Here is a 22,691-nt window from a genome sequence, read left to right as displayed (position 1 = left end):
CCATGGGACACAAGGTGGCTGAGGTAATATTTTTTTATAGTGGGACTATTAACTTCGGTATTTATTCATGACATTTATTTCCATTTCAGAACCAGAAAAGGAGGCGCCTGTCCCAAGCTGCCCCTGCTCTCCACACAAAGCACAGCTGGAATGAGTGAGGTGGCCAGCACCCCACTGGCACACAGCCCCAGCTCACTCCTCCCCAGAGCCAGGTGATTTAAAAACCCATCGCCAGAGATCGAGTCTCCCTCCCCAAAGCAGCCATGTTTGGCTGGAGACTCATTCCTAGAGCCCTAGGACCACGAGCACCGGTTCTCCCAGTGCATCCCCTGGGGACCACTCCCTGCTCGGGGCTCTTTGCCTGGCCCCTTGCTCTCAGCCAGCCCGCTGCGGGCAAGCTCCCCAGGGAGGAAGCGGAGGCAGGGGACTGGGAGTGAGTCACGCCGGGGAGAAGCGGGGAAACTCCAGCTGCTCGGCCGGGTCCAGCGCGAGTGGCAGGGCGCATGTGCGCTCGCTCCCTGCCTCCCTTCTCCTCCCTCCCCGCTCTCTCTCCCTGCAGGCTGGGTGCTGAAGTTGGGCGGATGGCAGCAAACCAGCTCCGCTAGGGACCAGCTGCACGAGCCCTTCCCCGGGATCGCTCAGTGCCAAGCACACGCAGCCAGGCGGGGGTGGGTAAGCCAGACCGCTGTGGTGTTTTTTATCATTATTTTGAACCTGAACCTTGTTAAATGGCACCAACATGTCTGCTGTATCCTGGTGCCTGGCTTAGAGAGACAGGGTGGGGTGGGGGTGAGGGGCGGCGGGGGGGGGGGAGGGGGAGTACAACTGCAAATGCATTCACACGGGGGGTGGGGGGGGAAGGTGTGTGTGTGTGTGTGTGTGTGTAGCGGGGCGGGGGGGGACAGCCGCGGTGGCCCGGGGGCTGAGCTGCAAGGTGGGGTCCGAGCGAGTGTCGCTCCTCTCCAGTGATGCACAAAGGGGTGGGGAAAGGGAGCGCGGTGGCTCCACTGGGCTCCCCAGATATTGGCTCCTGGGCTGTGGCTCTGTGGAGCGATGCTGCTGCTGCTGGGCATCGGCTGCATCAAGGAATCCTGATCCGTCCGGGCGGGGGGTTCCTACCATATTGGGGGAAAGGAGGGGGAATATCGTTTGCAGATGTGTTTGGAGGGTTGTTGGGGAAGGCGGCGGGGGGGTCGTACCTTTCCTCTTGACCTTCTCCTCTGGCTCCCTTAAGGCAGCTTCTCTTCTGGGCAGGGGAGTGGGGACGATGCACCCTTGCGTTTTGCACTGATTTGAAACCATCGGAGACCATGGCCTTGTAGAAACCACACGCACCGTTTGTCTGGGTTCCTTGGAAATGGAAGTGATTCCCTGTAAGACCTGAACAGAGGCATGTAATGCAGGGCAGACTGCTGGCTGAGGGAAAGGGGGGAGGACGATAATAAAGTAATAATAATAATTAATAATAAAAGGACGAGGCCCCCACTAAGTCTGTAGAAGCTGCTTCGGTGCAGGGCAAAAGGAGAGGTGGCTCACACGCACCATCCTTGCTGTTCATTATTCTGATGAGTTATGGATTTTCTTTCCACTCTCTCCATAGTCTTTCATGTCACCCACCCATCCTCCCCCCTCATTATTCTGCGGCATCAGCAGGGAGCTGGGGTTTAGCCGGGTTCTTCTCCCCCTGCCTTTCTCTGTGTGTGTGTGTGTGTGTGTGTGTGTGTGTGTGTGTGTGTGTGAAAATGTCGGAGGCTGGAGGAAGGACGGAGCCTATGGGGAAAAGCAGGCGGCTACAGATGGTTTAGAATGAGGCTCAGGAAGCAGGAGGCTGGTTAGTGGCTGCTAGCAATAGCGGATCCTTCCCGGCTGGCACCAAGTTATGAACAGCGCAGCGCGCTCAGCAGAGGGGCGCTCACAAGCCAACTCTCTGGCAAAGGAGATCAAGCCCACCGCCCTGAGCCCCTGGCGAGGACTTTCTCTGACACAGGACAGACACTGTGCAGGTGCCCAGCTTCCTAAGGAAGAGAGCGCAAGAAAGACCCTGTCTGGAATGGTTCCTTTCCATTCGACATTGTTTTTGAGGGATTTGATTGTATTTAGCTCCTAAAATCCGGGATTAAAAACCATGAGGTCTTAACTTTATCACCAATAAAATCGCTAGAATATGAAGAAAACCAACAAGCTCTAGTTTATCTAGTTTATTTCCAGAGCGCTCATCACCATACCATCTGAGTACTGCATTATAATGAGCTTAGAACTGGCATGACTATGTGTTAGGGTTTCCAGTATTGAGAGGGGATCCTTATCTTCCGCATTGCTAAGGATTTGGGCTAACCTGTCATCAGCTTTGCAGCTGGGATGCATATTATTATATTTACCAATACATACATACATAAACCTTGTTTTTTGTTTAGTTTATCAAGTGTTGGGCAAATGGATGAAATCCCAAATGCAATAATAGATTGCATTATTTTTAAAAAGCTGGAAAATATAAGTAGGTAAATTTATTAGCTGTTGATAGGTTTTATAGAGAAATAATAAATAACTCTGCAAAATGAATGCATACTACTGTCTATTTTTACAAGTTTTTAAAAGGAAGTTAATTCCTTATTCACATCAATGGAAGCTAGTGTCATCAGCCACATTATAAGATACATAATTAGTGTCATCATGAAAAATTGGCATCTATGTAAGTAAATGAATGGGAATAATCCATTGTTTGAGGTTTGTAAGAAACAATGTTACCTAAGATATTATTATTGCTAATAATTATTTATTTGAATTTCTTCAGCACCCAAATGTGCAAGGCACCATCTATATATACAGGAAGACACAGTCCCAGCCCTGAGAAGTAAGATGCTTCTGAGCAGCAGAAATGGAAAATGTGTACTTAAAATATACATTAAGTGATTGTTGTGTTTATAAAAGTTGACAGCACTAGAGCCTAGCAGTGTCCTCTCCTTATAGATGCGAAGGCAATTCAGTCTCCCACTCTGCCAGTCCTTGGTCTTGCTGCTGAGACTACAAATAAGAATTGCAGTGATGAGGGCTTGATTTTGTGTGTGTGTGTGTGTGAGAGAGAGAGAGAGAGAGAGAGAGATGGACACACAGAACTCACCTGAAATCATCAACTCAGTTCATAAAGTCTACTGAGCAGTCATTCAGTGGTAATAACTTTCCATCACTAATGATTAGACCAAATTTAGACCTGGCATCCTGGTAAAAAATCCCTATCCTATTCCTGTTATCTGAACCACCTGGTTCCTGGGAGCCTTGGGGAGGAGGGGGAGCGCATTGTTCTCCAACTATTGTTTTTGGTTTGGTTTGTTTTTTCTCAAAAACTAATTTAAATGCAACATACAAGCTATATAGACATGGCTTTGTTGCTGATTGCCTTAAGTTATGGTTCATTGTGTGTAATGTGCATTGTTTGAAAAGTACGATAGAACTCTCTTACCAAAAGCAAGACAGCAGTGAAAGCCCTCTGACCTAATTGCTTCTACCAGAGAGTAGGACTTCAGTGAGGATCATGCATAAAGAGCAGTAGAATTGATCAGGCTTGCTTAGGAAAATGCTTGCCAATCTTGCGATAGGATCACAAGTAGGGGTGCTTCAATTTATCTCTCAGGAACTGTAGAGGAACAGGGACATCATGACCTACTGCCACATTATTGGAAAAGCGCTGTCAGCAGCAGTGTCCACATGACACTGGAACATGACTGTCGGCAGAAACAACATGGATGAGGCGCAAGGTAGTATAGCAGAAACTCATCTGAATGGAGGGTCCCTCCATAACAAATAAAACATTGATGCAGGATGCTGGAATACTCCTCTCCCAAGAGCTGAAGAGGAGATTAAAGCAAACTGCACACTAAGACATAGAAGAGAAGATACCAGCTGATCTGAAAGTAAAGCCAGCTAGACACCAGTGTGGCCTGCCACTTCAGCAATAGCATCTGTATGTAAACTTTTCTTCAAGGTAAATATGGTGGCTTGAAAAAAATTCAGTGCTCCCTCTACAATCATCTAACATTAGCCTCTCCCCACTTCTATAACAAGCAAATAGGGCCTTGTCATTTATCTACTTTGCAGAGATCTTTGAATGTGAAAAATGTGGAAATACTTGTTTTATAAAAGTGTACCCAGTGAAACAATGTTAGTTAGTATGGAAGTGCAGTTATTACACCGTAGTTAAGGCAGAGGTATATTTAGTACTTAAAGCAAGGACTCAACTTCTTTTTCATATGAACAATACAACATATCCTCCCCATATTTACAGTGTTTTCTCTTTGAGTGTAGAATGAATTTTCTGAGAATTTACAAATCAATCTGTTAATTAGGTTGAGTTAAAATTCATTAAAAACTAGGTCCTTTAAGAAATTTCACATCTCATGTCAATCTTTTCTTTCTGCTGAATTATCTTAATAATGAAATAACACAGGCACTTCAAACTTTCCATATTATTAGAATTAATCGGAAGCTTTTGCATAGGCTATATCTGAGGAAATTAAATTGCAATTAAGATAACAATTAGATGCAACTGTTAATAACTTATGAATATATAGGCTGCAGACAGGTGCAGGTCAATAGCTCAGGTAACTCTTAAGGGGGGCCATTGTGACTCTAGAGGTAACTCAACCAATCATCACCCTTCCTCTGCTGTAAATTTGCATGGAACAATTCTATTGGTTGTAGTGAGTCATCAGTATGAGGGAGACTGGATGCATGTGTCAGGAGTCCTCACTGGTAGCTTACTTGGTTCAGCTGTCACTGTTCTTTAAAGATTTAATGTCTGCATGCTAGTTTGGGCATCAGAACTTGAACAGCTTCCTATCTGCAGTACTGCAATCTCAGCTCCTCTGTGCACAGAGGCAGCACTGATGGGGTGGTAACTGGGGCAGGAGTCCAGGGTAAGATGATAAACAGCACCAACATTGAGTCTCAGGGCATGGGTTCTCTTTGAGCATTCTTTTTGGGTTTCCTGTTTAGTTTTCATATATGAAATTTTTAATAATTTCTTAAAAATAAGAAAATGACCATACAAAAAAAATCAGTGTTAAGATAGAGTTAAAGTTGAGAGTATGTATCAGAAACCAACAGGTAAAAAACATTACAGGCCTATTGTAATCATCCCCAGATCAAGCATTACAAATCCAGGAACATACATAATTAAGGTTACACTTAAAAGAAATCTAAACATGTTAAGGTAAGAAATGCACAGTTATAGTACTTAGACAACCTTAACTATGCCTTGTTGTGATAACAGGAAGGGGAAAACATATGAAAAACTCTAATATGTCTAAAAAACAGTTGGAACTAATATGAGACCACAAATACTACAATAGCTTAATCATAACTGTATGGTTATTGCATGACATCAGTACAGGGCAGAGTTAAGTTTGTTTGGGTACCTTAATTGTGCATTTCTCACCTTACTATGTCTGGATTTCTTTTAAGTGTAACCTTAATTATGCAGTTCTTGGGTTTGTAATGCTTGGCTTTGGGGTGATGACAACATCCCTGTAATGTTGTTTTTTTTTTACCCTTAAGTTATTAAGACATGCTCTCAACTGTAACTCTATAGAAATGCACATTTTTTGTCTGGGAATTAGTAGTAGTTGGCAGTCACTAAGAGGGGAATCAGGAGAGAAATGTCTTCATGCTACCTCGTTTTTTATAACAATTATATATTGGACAGTCCAGGGACCTCTAATGCCCATACACCTGGGCATTTTTTCTCAATTTCTGTAAAATGTTGAAAAATGAAGCTGAAACTTTCACTGGGCCTGATTCTTTGCTGTGCTGTTTCTGGTGATCACAGCAGAGTGGGGGGACAATATCTCAGCCCTAATGCTGGCACAGATGAGAGCAGCCTGGGGGCCATTCTAACTTGTGCTGGCTGGAATTGGTCCCCAAAGGATTATCCGCAAGCTGGGGTTAGCAGAAGCACTGTGTGCTCTGGCCACTCCTCGTCACTGATACACCTCTTCCCACCCTGGACTTCCCCCCTATGCTTGGGCGCAACTGTGGGGAGGGAAGGACAAGTGTCAACTATACCAGCTCTGTTCCCACTGAGCCTCCATCATGCCAGGGGTATGTCCAGCTGGGGATTTATGTGCAGTCTCACTCCTTTGGCATCACCTGGTCAGAGCAAAAAGTGTGGAGCGGACCAGAAAAACCGGCCCACTCTGTTTAAAGAAAAACTATGGATCCGTTATGAAACAGTTGATACTGCTGTGAAACTTACTGAATATTCCCCCTTCCTCTGGATCGTTATTTGAATATGATTCTGTGCAGGCCTTCACTTTCATTTGACTTTAGGAAAATAGAATATGGCTGGATCTCTGACAGAGACAGATTTGTTATTTTGTGTGAGACTCATTTTTAATTTTAAAAAAAGGAAACATGATAAAACTGGCATAGTCAGTGCCACACTGTATAAATAGGTCTAGCCTAGGGTACAGCAAAAGCTGTTTATCACTGAATAGTGTCAGTAAAATAACATTAAAGAGTCTGAGACAAAGTAGCTAAACTACATAAATTATGGCTGAAGGCTGCACGGTATCCTTAACTCAGCACCTACATGCCTAGGTATTGCAGCTCAGAGGGCTCCTATCAGGGGATCTCAAAGCACAGGACGTTCTGATATATAACCTGTTCTGCCATTCTGTGGCAGAGTGCTGGACAAAGACAGCTGTACCAGCACTCTGATCACTGGATCATCAATTAAATCGCCCTGGACTAAATCTGGGGGGCCAAACTGTGCCTAACTTATAGATTGGTATAGGCTGAGGAGAGCGCCAAAGGCTAATTAGCTCAGAAAGTAGAAAAGACACAGGAAGGAAGTGGTCAAAGGAAAGAGAGAGAGACAGGCAAGCTTTTGAGAGTCAGAGCCAGGAGAGAGCTTTCAGGGGGAATCCTAGGATCACAGCGTTAGAAAAGACTGCAAGGGTCATCTAGTATAATGTCCCTGCCCCGATGCAGGATTTGTTGTGTCTAAACCATCCAAGCCAGATGGCGATCCAGCCTCCTTTTGAGAACCTCCAGCAAAGGAGCTTCCACCACCTCCTGAGGCATCTGTTCCATTGTCCTACTGTTCTTACAGTTAGGAAGTTTTTCCTGAAGATCACTGTCTCGCCCACTCCTTGGCTGAATGAGTTAAGGTTTGCATGTTTATAAATACAGAGCTGCACAAGTTTGTAAAGGTGGTGGGGAGAGCACTGTAAATACATTGCACAAGGCATTTGACCAGAAGGTCTCCGAGCAGTTTGTGTCTAGAAAAGAGACAGGAGTAGGATGATGCCTTGTCACACATTCCTTGGCACACAGCAGGCTTGAGGCAAGAAGGCTTACCAAGAAGTCCCTGTATTTCTTGCTTTGTTTCTGACCAATAAAAACGTTACCTACATATTGATCTGAGCACTTCCATGAAAGAAAAGGTATAATGAATGACAAATTTCATGGTCATTGCCTAGTGGTTGTATTTCTCTGTTGACATCACTTTCTGAAATGATGAACTCCTCATCCAGTGTAAAGTTCACATTATTGCAAAATTATTATAGGCTAGATTCTGCCATCTTTACTCACATTGGGCCAGATATTCAGCTACTGTAAATGGTTGTCAAATCAATGTTCTATGCCAACTGTCTCAGCTGGGGATCTAGCCCACTGCATAATATCTTACACCATGAGTAGCCCCATTAAATCGAACATAAGTAAGGTGGTAAATGTAGTCCTAGTTACTCAGCACCTGCTAGTTAGTTTTGTAAGTCTGTTGTTTTAGTTTATTCAGAAATGGCAAAACATTAATAACAATCAGCAACTTGCAAAAGTTATCATTGCGTGGGAACAGACATGTAAGGTATTTTTTGCCACTCAGTCACACAGTGGTTTAAAAATGGGTACAAAAATATTTGTGCACCTAGATTCAAACCAATAGGATTTAATGTGTCTGTAATATAGCAGCCTGAACATCTGGTAATAATACTTCATATTTATGTAGTGTGTTAAATGTGTTCAGAACATTTTACAAATCTAACTAATCTTCCTAATATAAGAAACTGGGGCTAAGAAATTCTGACAGCTCTTTAACCGTAAAAGTAAGCAGCATACAAGAACAGAGCAGAGGATAATGACTATCAAACATTAGATTGGATTATTTTACACTTAAGGCCAAATCCTGGAATTTTCCACCACATCCAAATAAATGTGTTTTATGGAGGTTAACCCTCCACACACTGGCTCAAGCAATGGTGCAGCCATTTCACAAATGTGAACGCTGTCGTAATGGCAACTGTGCTCAGTAACTTCATGCAGGAGTGGGAGTTGGGTTGGTCCGTGGATTAATGTATTTGAAAACTCATTGGCCGTGCCCACTGATGAGCTGCCAAAATCTTAACAACCGGTTCCCTATAAAAAGTTCTGATTTAAGGGATGTGCCCCAGTATGTATTTTTTGTACCAACAGGGTTACCATACGTCCATATTTTCCCGGGAGGAATTTTTAAAATTCAAAAATTCCTCCCAGACGGCAATTTAAGAACCAAAAAGCCTGACCTGTCCGGGAAAATACGGATGTATGTTAACCCTGCCTAAAGTTCTTTTTTAAAAAGATGGGCCTGAACTAGAAATGAGCTCCGTTTCACGTGTGGGTCCCCGCCACTCCCTGGGGGTGTGCTAGGGTGACCAGATGTCCCGATTTTATAGGGACAGTCCCAATTTTGGGGTCTTTTTCTTATATAGGCTCCTATTACCCCCCACCGCCTCTCCTGATTTTTCACACTTGCTGTCTGGTCACCCTAGGGTGTGCACATGTGTGGGTCCCAGCTGCTCCCTGCCCCCCTCATTGAAGCAGGTGTGCAGGGTTACTGCCTTGGGAACTGCAGGGCACCAGTGGACGTGGGGCCAGCTGCAGACAGGGGCGTGGGGCAGGGCTAGCTGGAGGCAGGGGGTGCGGGGCTGGCTGCGGGCAGGGCAGGGGGTGCGGAGCTGGCTGGAGACAGGAGGGTGCGGGCTTGGTTGCGGGCAGGGCAGGGGGTGTGGCAGGGGCTGGCTGCAGGCAGGGGGTGCAGGGGTGGCTGGAGGCAGGGCAGGGGGTGCAGGGGCTGGCTGCGGGCAGGGCTTGCAGGGGCTGGCTGCGGGCAGGGGCTGGCTGCAGGCAGGGGCTGCGGGGGTGGCTGGAGGCAGGGGCTGGCTGTGGGCAGGGGGGTGTGGGGGTGGCTGGAGACGGGGGCTGGCTGCGGGCAGGGTGGTGGGTGCTCACGGGGAGAGCAGCATAATGCAGCCCAGGCCCAGCAGAGCAGCCGGGGACCCACCAGGCAGCAGTGGGAGCCCCAGGGCCGGGGAGCAGCAGCAGCAACAGCGCTCCTGCCCAGGGCCAGGCGGCAGCCCACATGGCTCCCGCAGCGCAGCGCCCCCGGCGGCTGGAGGAGGAATTACATCACTTCCCGGCCGGAGCCCATCAAAGCCTCAGCGCCCCCTGCAGGGAAGCGGGCTAACAACCGGTTCTAAAACTGCTTCAAAATTTAACAACCGGTTCGCGCGAACCAGTGTGAACCAGCTCCAGCTCACCACTGGCCATGCCCATATCACTCCCTTGCTCCAAGCCCCATCTGCATAGTTGTAGAGAGAACCACTGAGATGTTCATATGCCATGTTGAGGAGCACAGAATAGATCTGCTCTGTTGCAACACTGGTAGAGCAAGTCCCTCTACTCAGCCTCTCCCCAGTTTACCCTCTGTGCAGTGGAAACACAGCAGTTCTTCTTTCTTTATATCATCTACATGCCCATTAAAAGTGGGCAGTATTTGTCCCTTTTTGTCCTTTTGTATTTTAGGTCTTAATATTCTTGACTTCCAAATGACAACAGATTTGGTTTCTCAGCTGATTATGACAGATGTTTGTAATGCTAATCCCTTTTTGTAGCCACAACAATTTTTAAGAAGTGGTTATGCTTTTATGTTCTGTCTTCACCGTCCTCCATATAATACAGCAGAGAGAATTGTTTAAGCATATTCACCAGGACAGCATTATAGTTTAGGATCAGGGAGTGACATATTATATGTGTGTGATGCAATGTGAAAATCAAGCTAGTATACTTTATGTGCCCTTACTTCCACTGGTGGTTTTATGGGTCAGGCATTTCATTCCACGACAAAACACAGTGACCTGTTTTCAGTCTGATTAACAAACAAAAGGAATCCTAATGATATTGTATGAGATATATTATATGTAAAACTTAGTAGTATTTCATGAGGGCTTCAGAAAAGCTACAGAGAACCCCAAAAAATGGAGACCAAAACAGCAATAGGAAAATATCAGTGACAGAACAAAAGGAAAAAATATTTATCCCCAGAGGAAAGGAGCTTTCTTCTAGAGAGCGCAGTAATCTTGAACATATAGACAATTTAGTAAATACTGAGAACAATTACAAAATAAATAATCCAATTGGCCATTATTATTATTAGTAGTAGCAGTAGTATTTATTATCTTTATAGGTATTGGTTTGTGGTTTCAGAATTAACATAATGTATTAGTATAATAATACCAGAAGACTTTGCCCATAAGTATCACCTTTTCATCAAAGAATCCCAAAGCACTTTTCAAACATTAATTACTCCTCACAGCACTCTGGGACACAGTAAACAGCTTTGTGTTTATTTGACAGATGGGTAAAATCAGTCCCAGAACAGTTAAGCGATTGTCCAGGATCACAGAGCAAAGCAATGGCAGAGTGAGGAATAGAATCCTGGGGTGAAATCCTGGCCCCAGTGAGGTCAGTGACAAAGCTCTCATTGATTTAGCTGGAGACAGGATTTCACCTCAAGAGTCTTGACTGCCAGTCTCACTAGACAGCACTCCCTGTGGAGAAATACCACCAAACACTCCCTGTATAAAAACATTGTCGATAGCTGAAGATACCTAAAAGGTCCAGTTAAAAACAAAGCAAGACGATTTCCAGCGAAGTAAACACGGTTGGTCTCTCCATTCACTCCATTGTTTCAATAATTTTGAAAATAACTAGAACAAAACACCAACCATTTTCATTCAGTATATTTATTCCTTTTTTCATCTGATCATGTAACCTGAATATCAACTTGAAAAAATGAATATAAATTTGCAATTGAAAAACTATGTTAACATCAAAATCCATAGTGAGTAGGTGACTTACAAAATTTGGAGGCTCGGGATCACTTATAACGTCTCTCTAAATTTTGTAACGTAGGAATTAAGCTATAAATACTGAAAATTTTACAGTAGACAGCCTGATACTTGCTGTGTTTGTGTCAAAATATTCAGCTTCTCTTTGATCAGTTCTTTAACACAATCTGCCTCTTTGGGGATTCATTAAAACTTAGCCTGTTGATCTCCCTCTTTTTTATGCAGACAACACCAAGACAGTTAAAGTTAGTTAAATAAGATCTGTCCTAGCTTTGGCAAATTTATGTATAAAATAATATGCTGCAAATTTCCTTTGTCTTCATTGTTAGCTTTTCTGATAGAACATCCCATAATATTGCAGTCACTATATATATATATATATATATATATATATATATATATGGCACAGCTAGAAATGTGTGCAATTGATTACAATAGACAGGAGTAACAGATCGATCTATGGCTAAGTTCTAGCAATTAATATATAAAACAACTGCTGTAAGAAGGCTAGATGTATTTTATCTGGATGTGTGACCCATTGAAGACACAACTCTAGCTTGTGTGTAATTATTTTAAAAACTGCACCCATAAGGCTAGCTGGTGTTTTGAAAGTCCATATGGGGCCTGACCCAACTCCCATTAAAGTCTACAGGAGTCTTTCCGTTGACATCAGTGGAGTGGGACTAGACCACGATGAAAAACAGTCTCCATCTACACAGTATAAGTCACCAATTATGTTATACATTTAGCTTTATAATTACAAAAGTATACCTGATCTCCCTGTAGGCAGCAGCCACATTGCTGAAAAGTAACATCATTTGTGACAACAAATGAATGGGAGCCCAGATGTTACTTAATGCAAACTGTTTTTCTTCCTCTTATAGGGTCCAGTGCTGTAAAGTGCTGAGCACCAGCAACCCCCAGCACAGTTAGTGAAGCTGAGGGTGCACAGCACTTTGCTGGCCAGGGGACTTAATGTGGGTCTAACAAGCAGAAGGCAGAACTTTTATGGTTTTCATTTAACCAAGACACATAATGTTTAAACAGCTAAAGTTTGGTTTTTCTGTGTTAAACCCAAAGGCAAGCAGGTTAGTGACTGATTTAGAGCATGCTACAGTGTGCGTGTTAGGGTAGGTCTACACAGGGATAAAAGACCTGTAGCCTGGACACAGATTGCAGCTTGAGGGGCTTGGGCTGTGGGGCTAAAAATCAGTGTAGACTTTTGGGCTGGGACTGGAGCCCAAGCTCTGGAACCCTGCGACAGTGGAGGGCCCCAGAGCTCAGACTCCAGCCCCAGCCCAAACATCTACACAGCGATTTTTTGGAATGCCGGAGCCCAAGCCCCTCAAGCCTGAGTCAGCTGACCCAGGCCAACTTTGGGATTTTTTGTAGAGGTAGCCATAGACTATGTTAGGACCAAGTCCTGCAAGGTACTGAGTGTATCCAGTGAGGTGCTGAATGATTCAGCTCTTATTGAATTCAGCCTCACAAGGCTGACAGCATCTCAATGGATTAGATCACTTCTGATGTACATGCCCACCTCCAACGGATGGCCTAGAAAGGCACTTTAGATAACATTTGGCCCAGTTGTGCTTCTGAGTCCACGGATGGAATGAAACCTCTGTGGTGCAGCCCTCCCCTTCTTACACAGACAGTTGGCTCAGATCCCTCGATAGCAGCATCCCTTCTCCCCACCTAACCATGAAAAAGGCCCTCAGTGGATCAAGTTCCTCAGGTGATTGTGGGGAGAGGGGTTGGGGAAGGGATGTGATGCAAGAGAGAGGCTATATCATTTCCTCTCCTGGGCCCAGTGGCACTCACAATGAAAGTTTAATAGGCTGTGTTACATTTCCACAGGTCTCTCCCCATCCCCTTTTACATAGTGAGGATCCATTTTTAAGACGCTTTCTAGGGCAGCTGTTATCTGAGGAAATCTCCCTGGCTAGAACTGTGCTGACACGGGTTGGGGGTTTGGGACGCAGAACTATCATAGGGGTACAGGCTTCCTGCTGATCCCCCAGGCTCCATAGAATCATAGAAGATTAGTGTTGGAAGAGACTACAGGAGGTCATCTAGTCCAACCCCCTGCTCAAAGCAGGACCAATCCGAACTAAATCATCCCAGCCAGGGCTTTGGGGATCCCAGAGGATCCATGAGGTTTGTAGTTGAGCCTGTTGTACCTACCTGCAAAGAAACAATTATGGGGGAAAGTCTCTGCAAGAAGAGATTTCTTCCATGTTAGCTGCCTCCCACAGGTTTTTCCACAGGAGTAGTAATTGGGCCCTTTCTGTTCACTTAAAGCTAGGCTGTGGAACCCTTCCTCAAATCGTGCATTTACTCACATGAATAGTGACACTGAATTAAATGAGACTACTCAGGTAAGAGAGTGCACACCAATGTGAGTGAGGACTGCAGTCTAGCCCTAAATTAGAGCCATATTCTGCCACTCTTACTTGGAGTAGTAACTTATTCCGTGAATAATCCAATTGACTACTATTTATGTGAATGTCATTACTTAACATGAGTAAAGGTGGCAGAATCTGGCACATAATCAATGTAATTACTAATTACATCATATAAAATACAAAGAAACACAACAATATGACACTTACCATTGCCTGATAGAAAAGAAATAAATGACAGTATCTTCTGTTTTGTATATGGTTTCCCAGCTATGCAACAATAAAGTTCCAAATAAACAAAAAGAGAAATAAAAAAGAAATGGAAATATAAACAAACTGGGAGGATATTTAGATATAACACAGACAAACAGGATTCTAATCAATCTATGAAATTTACTTATGCAAGCAAACTACTGCTGGCTTCATGAAAGTTGGATAGATCAAATTTCTTAAACAGGCATCAGAGTTGTTTTAAAGATATTGCAAAGCTAATAAAGAGAGCAACAAAACAGGGTCTTACTAAGTTAACAGCTAAAAATCTGTTGTGATGAAATTCTGGATAAGGTTGCCCAAAGAATCCAGAGTTTCTTCTTGATGGCAAGTGGATTTATTACAGTCTAAAGATTCTTTCCCTTGTCACCTCAAAAACAATAGTTAATGCTTTCCAAGATGACACACTTAAGGCAAAAATTAATGATGCTTCAACATCAATATGAAAAATTTATTTTTCAATAAATCTAGTCTTCTTCATAAGCTACTCATAAAAGACTTTTGTCTGTGCTCAGCACCACACTATCTATGTGTCCACCTTATAGCACTAGATAAATCAGATAAGTAGACATAACCTAGCTAGAAATTAGGACCATATGCTCTTTGCCAATGGGATCATGATCCCAGCAATAATGACTGTGTGAGACGACTGTGTTGGCTTCACCTACATCAACTGAAGACAGACAAGGATAGACAAGGTGTCACTCTCTTTGATCTGAGGCTATTCAGATCCCCTTCTTAGTAAAAAATCAAATCATATAGATGGTGGACAAATTCAGGCTCCTTGGATGAATCACCAAATCATTCACTTGGGAGTGAGGCCTTCTTTAGAGCTGGGCAGCAAACAATTATTCCATCCCACAAGAGTTGAGCTTTAAAAAAAAAAAAAATTGCATCCTGAATCAAGGTGAAAAGTCAAACTTTCTTAATTTTTCTTGAACTGATAATCCAAAAAAAAAAAAAAAAATAGTATCAGGTCAATTGAAACATTTCATTTTGATAATTTCAAAACATTTGGTTTCAATTTCAACTAAAACAAAGTTGTTCTGAATCGAAAACAAAACTCTTTTGTTTTGAAAATGTCAAAATGGACATTTCAACAATTTTTTAAAAATTAAAAAATTGAACTGGGAGATGAGTCAACACTGAACCTTTCCCACAATCAGTTTAGGTTGTGACAAATAAGCATTTTCTGATTGAAAATGATCATCTGGGAGTCTAACTTGTTAACGAGAACTCTAAATTGCTAACTCAGTTGACAAACAGAGACACAGAACCTTAATCAAAGTGACCTTTCACATATCTTATGGTTGATTCCACTGTCCTACTAACATCAGCTCAGTCTTTTCTGGGATGACTCTCAACCAGGTTGTGGTCATCCATGCCCCAACCATAACTATACAATGAGACAAACTGAACCACACCTCTGAGAAGGATGAAATGGAGAGATAAAGCTTAGCACCATCAGCATATGGAAAGCACTTCACCTTATGCCTCCTTGATATCCCTTCCAATGGCCAACATACAGGGAGGGTGACAAGATGGAACTCTGCATGTGAGAGAGCCCTTGGGACAGAAAAGTAGTTACCCTCCGGGGGTCTCTTGGAGAGACAAGAAGGAAGTGTTCACAAAGCAGCCCTTTGTTAGGTCTTCACACAACTCAGCAACACTTCAGGATCAACAGTTTCTAAAGGTAGCTTATAGATCTAATAATGTCAGCAAGGACATCTGATCTTTATCAGTCACTCTGAAGAGATCATCAGCCAGAGTTACCATGACAGGCTTAATGCCATAATCAGGTGTGAAGTCAGACCAACAAGGCGCTAGGAGATCTGAGGCAACTAAATAGGGTGAGACATGTCTCACAACAACTGTCTCCATAGTTTTGCCTGGAAGTGGAAGGTTAGAGATAGGCATGTAGTTGGCTAGATTGTCAGTGTCAAGAGATAGTTTCTTAAGTGACAGGTTTCAGAGTAACAGCCATGTTAGTCTGTATTTGCAAAAAGAAAAGGAGTACTTGTGGCACCTTAGAGACTAACCAATTTATTTGAGCATAAGCTTTCGTGAGCTACAGCTCCGTTGAAGTGAGCTGTAGCTCACAAAAGCTTATGCTCAAATAAATTGGTTAGTCTCTAGGGTGCCACAAGTACTCCTTTTCTTTTTTCTTAAGTGAAGTGCACATACTTCCTTAAGAGTGCTTATCACACTCTGTTCTCCTTAAATGAAGCATTGAGAATCTCCACTGAAAAATGATCCCAAGCCTTCAACAGGGAGGAAGTATATGGGCCCAAAGCAAAAATTACCAAACAAACTTCTTCCAGCATTTCCAGAACCTCCATAAGCAACACAAACCTAAACTGAAGCAGAGGAGCCTCTGTCCCCTCAAGATCCTCCGCTGCTACCGTAGTTGAAAACAGTTGATCTGAGCCTGAAATTGACCAATGTTCTCCGAAAAATAACAAGAAATTTCCTGACAGCGGGAAATACTTGAATCAGCTCCCAGGAGAATGCAGCTTGAATTAAGCAGGCTATTCATTAAATGGGATAAATCTTTTATTCGAGATTTTGCAGATGCTTCCTTCTTTGTCTCCTGCATAGCCATACCATATGAGCTTGGAAAATGTTTATGTCACAATTGGTCACACTCAGACAGGGCCTTCTGCCTCTGTCTCTCCAGCAGTCTTCCAGCTCACATCCTGAGGCAAGAGTTGCTGAACTGGAGGAGCAGAGAGTCTGAATTATTTATAGAGACAACCTACAGGGAGATTGTCTAGTGGGCCCACCTCAGAACTGGCTGCCCCAGTTCTCCAGTTGAGCAAGCAATTCCACACTTAAGGGGCAGTGTGTAAAAGGGCATATATTTAGGAAAGGTAGAAGGAAATGGAAGGAGTATTAAGGCAAGTGGATGTGGCAGAGCATGGGATGTGTGAAGGAAAAGAGTAGAGTCCAGAGTGGAAAGTTGGGCAGGATAATTTGAAGGGTCTAAAAAGTGATCTTTTCTTTGCTATTTTACAATGAATTTCACTGAACCAAAGTATAACCTTTACATAGGTGTGTAGAAATGTCTATGTCTGCTACAGCCCTGGCTGGTTTTGTCCCAGCCTTCCTCCTTATACTTGCCATTACTGAACATGCGGCACTAAATTATATCTGCAGAAGCCTCACCAGAGCAATAACTCTTCTCTAAGCCATGGGCAGAGCTGGCTGAATAGCAAGTGTGGCTCAGAAATAATAGCACTGGATTCAATTTGATTCATGAGACTGGGAGAATTTTGGCAACTGCATTTGAAAACTCCTTCTAGAAGCTTGTTGGTGGTTCTCATGTTTAAACTTTCCCACTGAACTGGAGAGCCTAAACAACAAGATGCACCTTGGATTATCGCACATAATAATGTGATTAATACACACTGAGTAGCTGCAGCAAATAATCTGCAGAGACCCAGGGCCTGAAAATGGCTTGTCCAAACTATTAGGCCAATAATAACTAATGAATATCTTTCAAGAAAATCAGGACTGGGTCTCTAGCTAGAATAAAAGCTAAATTCATGATGAATATTATTGGCCACAAATAGTTGATGAGCTCTCTCTGTGGGGACTGAAGTTGTTATCTAAGTGGGCTCTCACCCTGGCCAGACAGCCAAAAAGGTATCCTTCCTTACTTGGAAGTTCTGTAGCTATTTGGTCATCTCAGGCTCCCAATAAATAGTAATTCCCCCCTTTTTTTGAATGTGTGTGATCCTCATCAAATATTGGTGCTTCAGTTGGATGTTGTCCATGGCTACAAAATAGGTGAATTGGCCAATGAGGGCAGGCCTCACATCCTGAGAATTTCCCAGGACACAGAGCATGGGGGGATAGCTTCCTTCTGGGCTTGTCATAGATTTGTATCCCATAACAGCAGTTCTAAGATTCTTGCTTTCCTCTGAATCTGTCTGCCACTTCTAACCCTCAGCTGTCCTGTGACTCTTCCCATGCCAGAAAAACTGACTTGTTTTCCAATGTTAAGAACCATGTGTTAAGAGAGGTCCATGCTGTCAACTGTAGAGTACTGTAGGTTTTCGGATCCTTACAGGGAATTCTACAAAATATTTGAAAATTCTCCATCAGCCCCTGCTCCAGAGAGCTATGGTGGTGACAATAGGTGTTTGCTTCAGTTGTCCCAGAACACACTAGAACAACACATGCTGTACTTGGATGCTCCAAACCATTTTTTTTTAACTTCCTATTTGGACAGGCTACAGTGTTGCAGCCAATGACTGACTAGAGTCTATATCTCTGCAATGTGCATGCTTAGTGTAGACGTGGCACCTAGTGTGGTACACAGCAGCTGTAGAGGGGATGTTTTCTGAACTGAGAACAACCTCCTTGTCCCTGTAGCTCAAATCTCCAGCCCAGTAGCCAAGGATGCTGACTTGGCCTTGTTCATTAAATAAAATAGGTAGTCCTCTATGGTTTGCAGAGAACTTAAAGTCATTATTTTTTGTGAAATTCAAACTTTTCATTTCAAAAGTGTGTCTTATCTGACAAACTGGTAAATGTGAATCATAGCAGTATTGCCTTCTGGAGCATGTAGACAAAGTGGAAGAATAGCTCTAAGGGATATGAAGTGCCCTCATTCATATCAATGGGGGTATTTCGCAAAGCCTAGTTATTTTAAATGTAAACACTAATTCTTGTGCAGCTGATTCTCCAGAAAGAAATAGCCACCAAATGAGCTTATACACTGTTGGATTTAAGGAAGTGGAAGGGGAGAGAAGAGGAAATGGGCACTGGAAGACAAACTGGAAAAAGATGCACCATGATCTATAGTAGGAAAGAGAAGGTGTAGTGAATTCAGAACGGGAACAACAGTAAAACAAAGAAAGAGATTTAATGAGCTACAGCTCTTAAGTACAATTTTAATTGCCAGTGTCACAACTGGAGCACAGAACTCTTATTCCTTTAAGTAAAAGGCATGATATGATGGTAGAGGTCTTTCACCCTGGCTAATGGGCTTTGGTAAATTTTTCAAGCTTCCTGTGCAAGTGACACAAACGCACAAAACCAGGAATAAACTAATCAAGTGTGGAAGGAATATCCCCTTCCCATTGCACGCAATATGTCTGGTGAAAAATAGCATGGAAAAGAAAATGGCAATAAATAAATATCTATTTATTTAGTACTATGTTCGTCTTGTGCTTGAAGCTATAAAAGCTAGAAATTCCCGGGATAAGTGTTCTGTGTCCTTTTGAGTGGAGGAGCTTTCAGAAGACAAATTCCTACATTTTGCTATGTGTGTCAAATGAATAAAATGCTTCTAATGGATTTTAGGGGCTGGTTCTTGAAAGAAGCAGCATAAAGTTGATTATGGTAAAACTAGAAAAACAGAGAATCTGTCTTGAATAGAGCCATGTCAACCCTGTTACACCAGAGATACCATTAGGGGTGAACTTACTTTCACTAAAATGAGGCCTGTTTCACTTTCCAAACTGACCAGGAAAAGTTGCCAGACCTGCCTAAAAATGACTAGCTGTCAGAGTGTTTCAGCATATGGTCCTGCATCCGTTGCTGGTCTGACTTCCTGTGATAGTTTTAAATTTTTTGTATCATTTGGAGGCTAATACATAACCCATTAGATTTGACAAAAACAGATTTTTATCTTAGGTATCTTAGAAAGTAGTGCATCTTGTGAGTCAGTATAATTTATTTATTGGATTAGCTAACCTAGACTACAGGGACTCTGCCTTCCAAGAAGCTGTACTTTATTTTTATTTTTTTTAAAAAAGTCTTTCACTAGTTACCTTTCCTCAAACTGGCATAAAGAAATAACTAGTGTAATTATAAGATCATTAATATTTGTCTGGACAGAATTAACTGCAGAAAACACCTAAAAGAACACTATTGTACAAGCAGAAATGGACTGGAAGACCTTAGATCTCTTCCATCTCCGTTCTATGATAGACTTTATCTGGGTGGTAAGGACCATGGTGTTCTCCATCTAAGTGCAGAGTAGACTCCATAAGTTCACTGGAGCTAATGAACTTGGCAAGAACTCAGCTACTAGAAAGATAAAATGCTGCTGCAGGGAACCACACTGAGGAATAATTTCTTAGATAGCTAACTTAAAAATGACTCAAAACCTGTAGGCTGGACTGTCAAAGAAACTACATTGCTTTAGAATTTCAATTACTCAGTGATTTCTTGACTAGCAGGGTAAACACAGCTCCACTTTCCCTTTACTGACTGGCTGTGAATTATTCACTAGAACCTCAGTGGGTGTGTCTGTGAGTGGAACATGAGCACTGACTGAGATGATGTGGTGGGATTAGATGGAGGTTGTGGGATGGGGGAAGGAAGAAGAAGACAATGTCTTTGAAAATGGAAAACAAATTCCACAAAGGCACACTCCCATGCCTGGGCATGGGCCGACAGTTTGAGCAAGGGGTGGTGCACAATTCACACTGCTCTGCATCTCCCCAGGAGTGACCCTGAGGGACTTCTGAATCACAGTGCCCCCCAGGCATCTACCTTCCTCTCAGTAGGAGTAGTAGTCTTGCTGCTGGTCTATATAGCAGCATGCCCCATGCTGGTTCATCCACATTGGCAAGGCAGTGAAGAGTGCAGACCCACGGCTCTGTGCACTCCCCTTTTCCACAGGCAAGGAAGCAGGCATGGGTAGTCCATTCTATGGTATAGAGTAACAGCCGTGTTAGTCTGTATTCGCTTCAAGCTGTAGCTCACGAAAGCTTATGCTCAAATAAATTGGTTAGTCTCTAAGGTGCCACAAGTACTCCTTTTCTTTTTGCAAATACAGACTAACACGGCTGTTACTCTGAAACCTACGGTATAGAGGGGGTTCTTGTTGCCCCTCACTCCTTTGCGTCATCAAAACCACAGTCTAGCCCTCGTTTTGTGTATGGAATTCTCTCTCTTTTCAGTAATGAACATCAACTGCGTGGAACCGTCACTTGACAAATTGCTAAAAGGCAATGTGGCCTAGTGATCAGAGAAGAGAACTGGAAGCCAGGATCTTATTCTTGGCTAAGCTATAGGCTCACTGTGTGACCTTGCCTAAAAACAAAAAAACTTTACCTCTTTTCCACAATTTACCCATCTGCATGTGAGAATTGAGGGACGTAAGATTTGCCATCCTTGCAGGGCTCTTGTGAGACTTGATTCATTAATGTTTTTGAAATGCTCTGAGGCTGATGAAAGTGACTAGGTAAGTGCAAAGTCTTATTATTGCATAAAAGATACTAGATGGAGTACAGTGCGTAATGCTGTTTTCCTACAGAACAAAGAGCTGTACTACAATAGCTCAAACAGATATAAACCAGGAAACCTACCGAACAGTAAAGAAAGTGAGTTTAAATGATGCATCTCTATACCAGATCACACATGGAACACTCCTCACTGGTTAGTCGTGTCATTTTTTTAAGACCCTTGTTCTGATAGCCTGTCCAGCATAATACTTACTACAGGGAGGACAAATTGGCTGGTAAAACATTTAGTATTTGTGGTTCAAGGTTTATTCCAACTTTAAAAAAAGCAGCAATGCTAACAATAGACATGTATCTCTTATTAAATAAAAAGGAGAGTTCTTTCTTTCTTCTTTCCCTGAACTATAACTTTCAGGAGACCATCCCTGCAGATCACTCATACTTGCTGTAGAATAGTGTCCTGACAGGAATCTTGTTAGACAGCTTAAACAAATTTAAATCCAGAAAAAAACAATCTCATGATATCTTCAGTAAACTGTCATAACCTCTACAGATCCGATAGAAGGAAGTAGCCATATGTCCAGTTACTCTATTTGCATGGGAAAGACATCTACACAGACATGTTAATCAACTCTTGGTTACACTATGTAAAGTGTGTCTGTAAACAGGCCGGTAAGCAGCAACTATCCTGGGGGATAAAAAAAAGCTCTTAATGAATTTCTAGCACTTTGTGCAGTATAGGTACTAGAGCTAGGGGTTCTGCGGGTGCAACCCCCTGGTTTGAAACGATTTCAATCATACACAGGGTTTACAGTTTGGTTCAATGGCTTTCAGCACCCCCACTATAGACATCGTTCCAGCACCCCTGCTAGGCAGGTGCCAGGTTGATGGGGAAATTGAGCCTCTTCACAGTCATGCAATATAAAGCACAGGTAGTAACACTGCAAGCCTTTGTGTGCAGCCCTGTCAATGTCTGCTCTAGAGTGAGCATGTCCAGGAATAAGTGTTTAGTCTCCAGGTCCATTCAGTGTCTGGCTTGTCTGCTATATAGACTACTAGAGAGCTTACCATTTGATACCAAATGCAGAGGTGGTGGCAGCCAGTAACAATATGGCTTTATAGCCTCTCTGTAGGTTGGCCACTAGAGACCACGATAATCACAAACTTCTGAGCAAGCCTTATCTCATCCAAGAGAAAGCAGTCGTCTGTTATATATTCAGGATGCATACAAAATCAACCTGCCACCTCTTTCATTATCACATCAAGGGAAAGAACTAACAAAATTTTACTTGCCCATAACTTGCCTCTTCCAAGTGGGAGTAGAACTCTGCAGGGCTCTACTTGCTAGTACATTAGAAAGTTGACAATCTTCTCACATTTTAGAAGATTCTTAGAATCTTCTCACATTCTCACTTCTCACCACATTAGTGACCCTTCGGAAGGAAAGGAAGGAAATGGGTCCTCTTATTTCCTCCAGCTTCTCCATTGACATCTTTATAATCTGGAATGGATGTAAATTCACAGGAGGCAAACTTTGTGTTTAAGACTAAAGCATGTTGCCACATTAAATGCCTAGTTCAGACCATGGTGGATTAAGCTGTCTTGAGGGGAAAGCAAAAGGCATCTGCTAAAGGTTATATTCCATGCCATGCACTCACCTT

General features: G+C 42.9%; 1 protein-coding gene across 6 annotated transcripts in view; it reads left to right on the top strand.

Moving 5' to 3' along the window:
* The first annotated feature begins 352 nt into the window (after positions 1–352).
* The window catches only part of RGS17 (regulator of G protein signaling 17), a 72,670-nt gene continuing 50,331 nt past the window's right edge, over positions 353–22,691 (top strand). The window contains exon 1 of one of the 6 annotated variants that reach the window (XM_074948645.1): positions 353–668. The gene's annotated coding sequence lies outside the window, so the exon portion shown is untranslated. Of the gene's footprint in view, positions 673–22,691 lie in introns of all 6 variants that reach the window. The other 5 variants (XM_074948634.1, XM_074948635.1, XM_074948641.1 and 2 more) reach the window with 5 other exon arrangements.

Source organism: Natator depressus, chromosome 3, assembly GCF_965152275.1.
Source record: "Natator depressus isolate rNatDep1 chromosome 3, rNatDep2.hap1, whole genome shotgun sequence".
In the NCBI taxonomy this organism is placed as follows: Eukaryota; Metazoa; Chordata; order Testudines; family Cheloniidae; genus Natator; species Natator depressus.
Note: the sequence above shows the minus strand (reverse complement) of the source record. Positions and strands in the feature narration are given on the sequence as shown.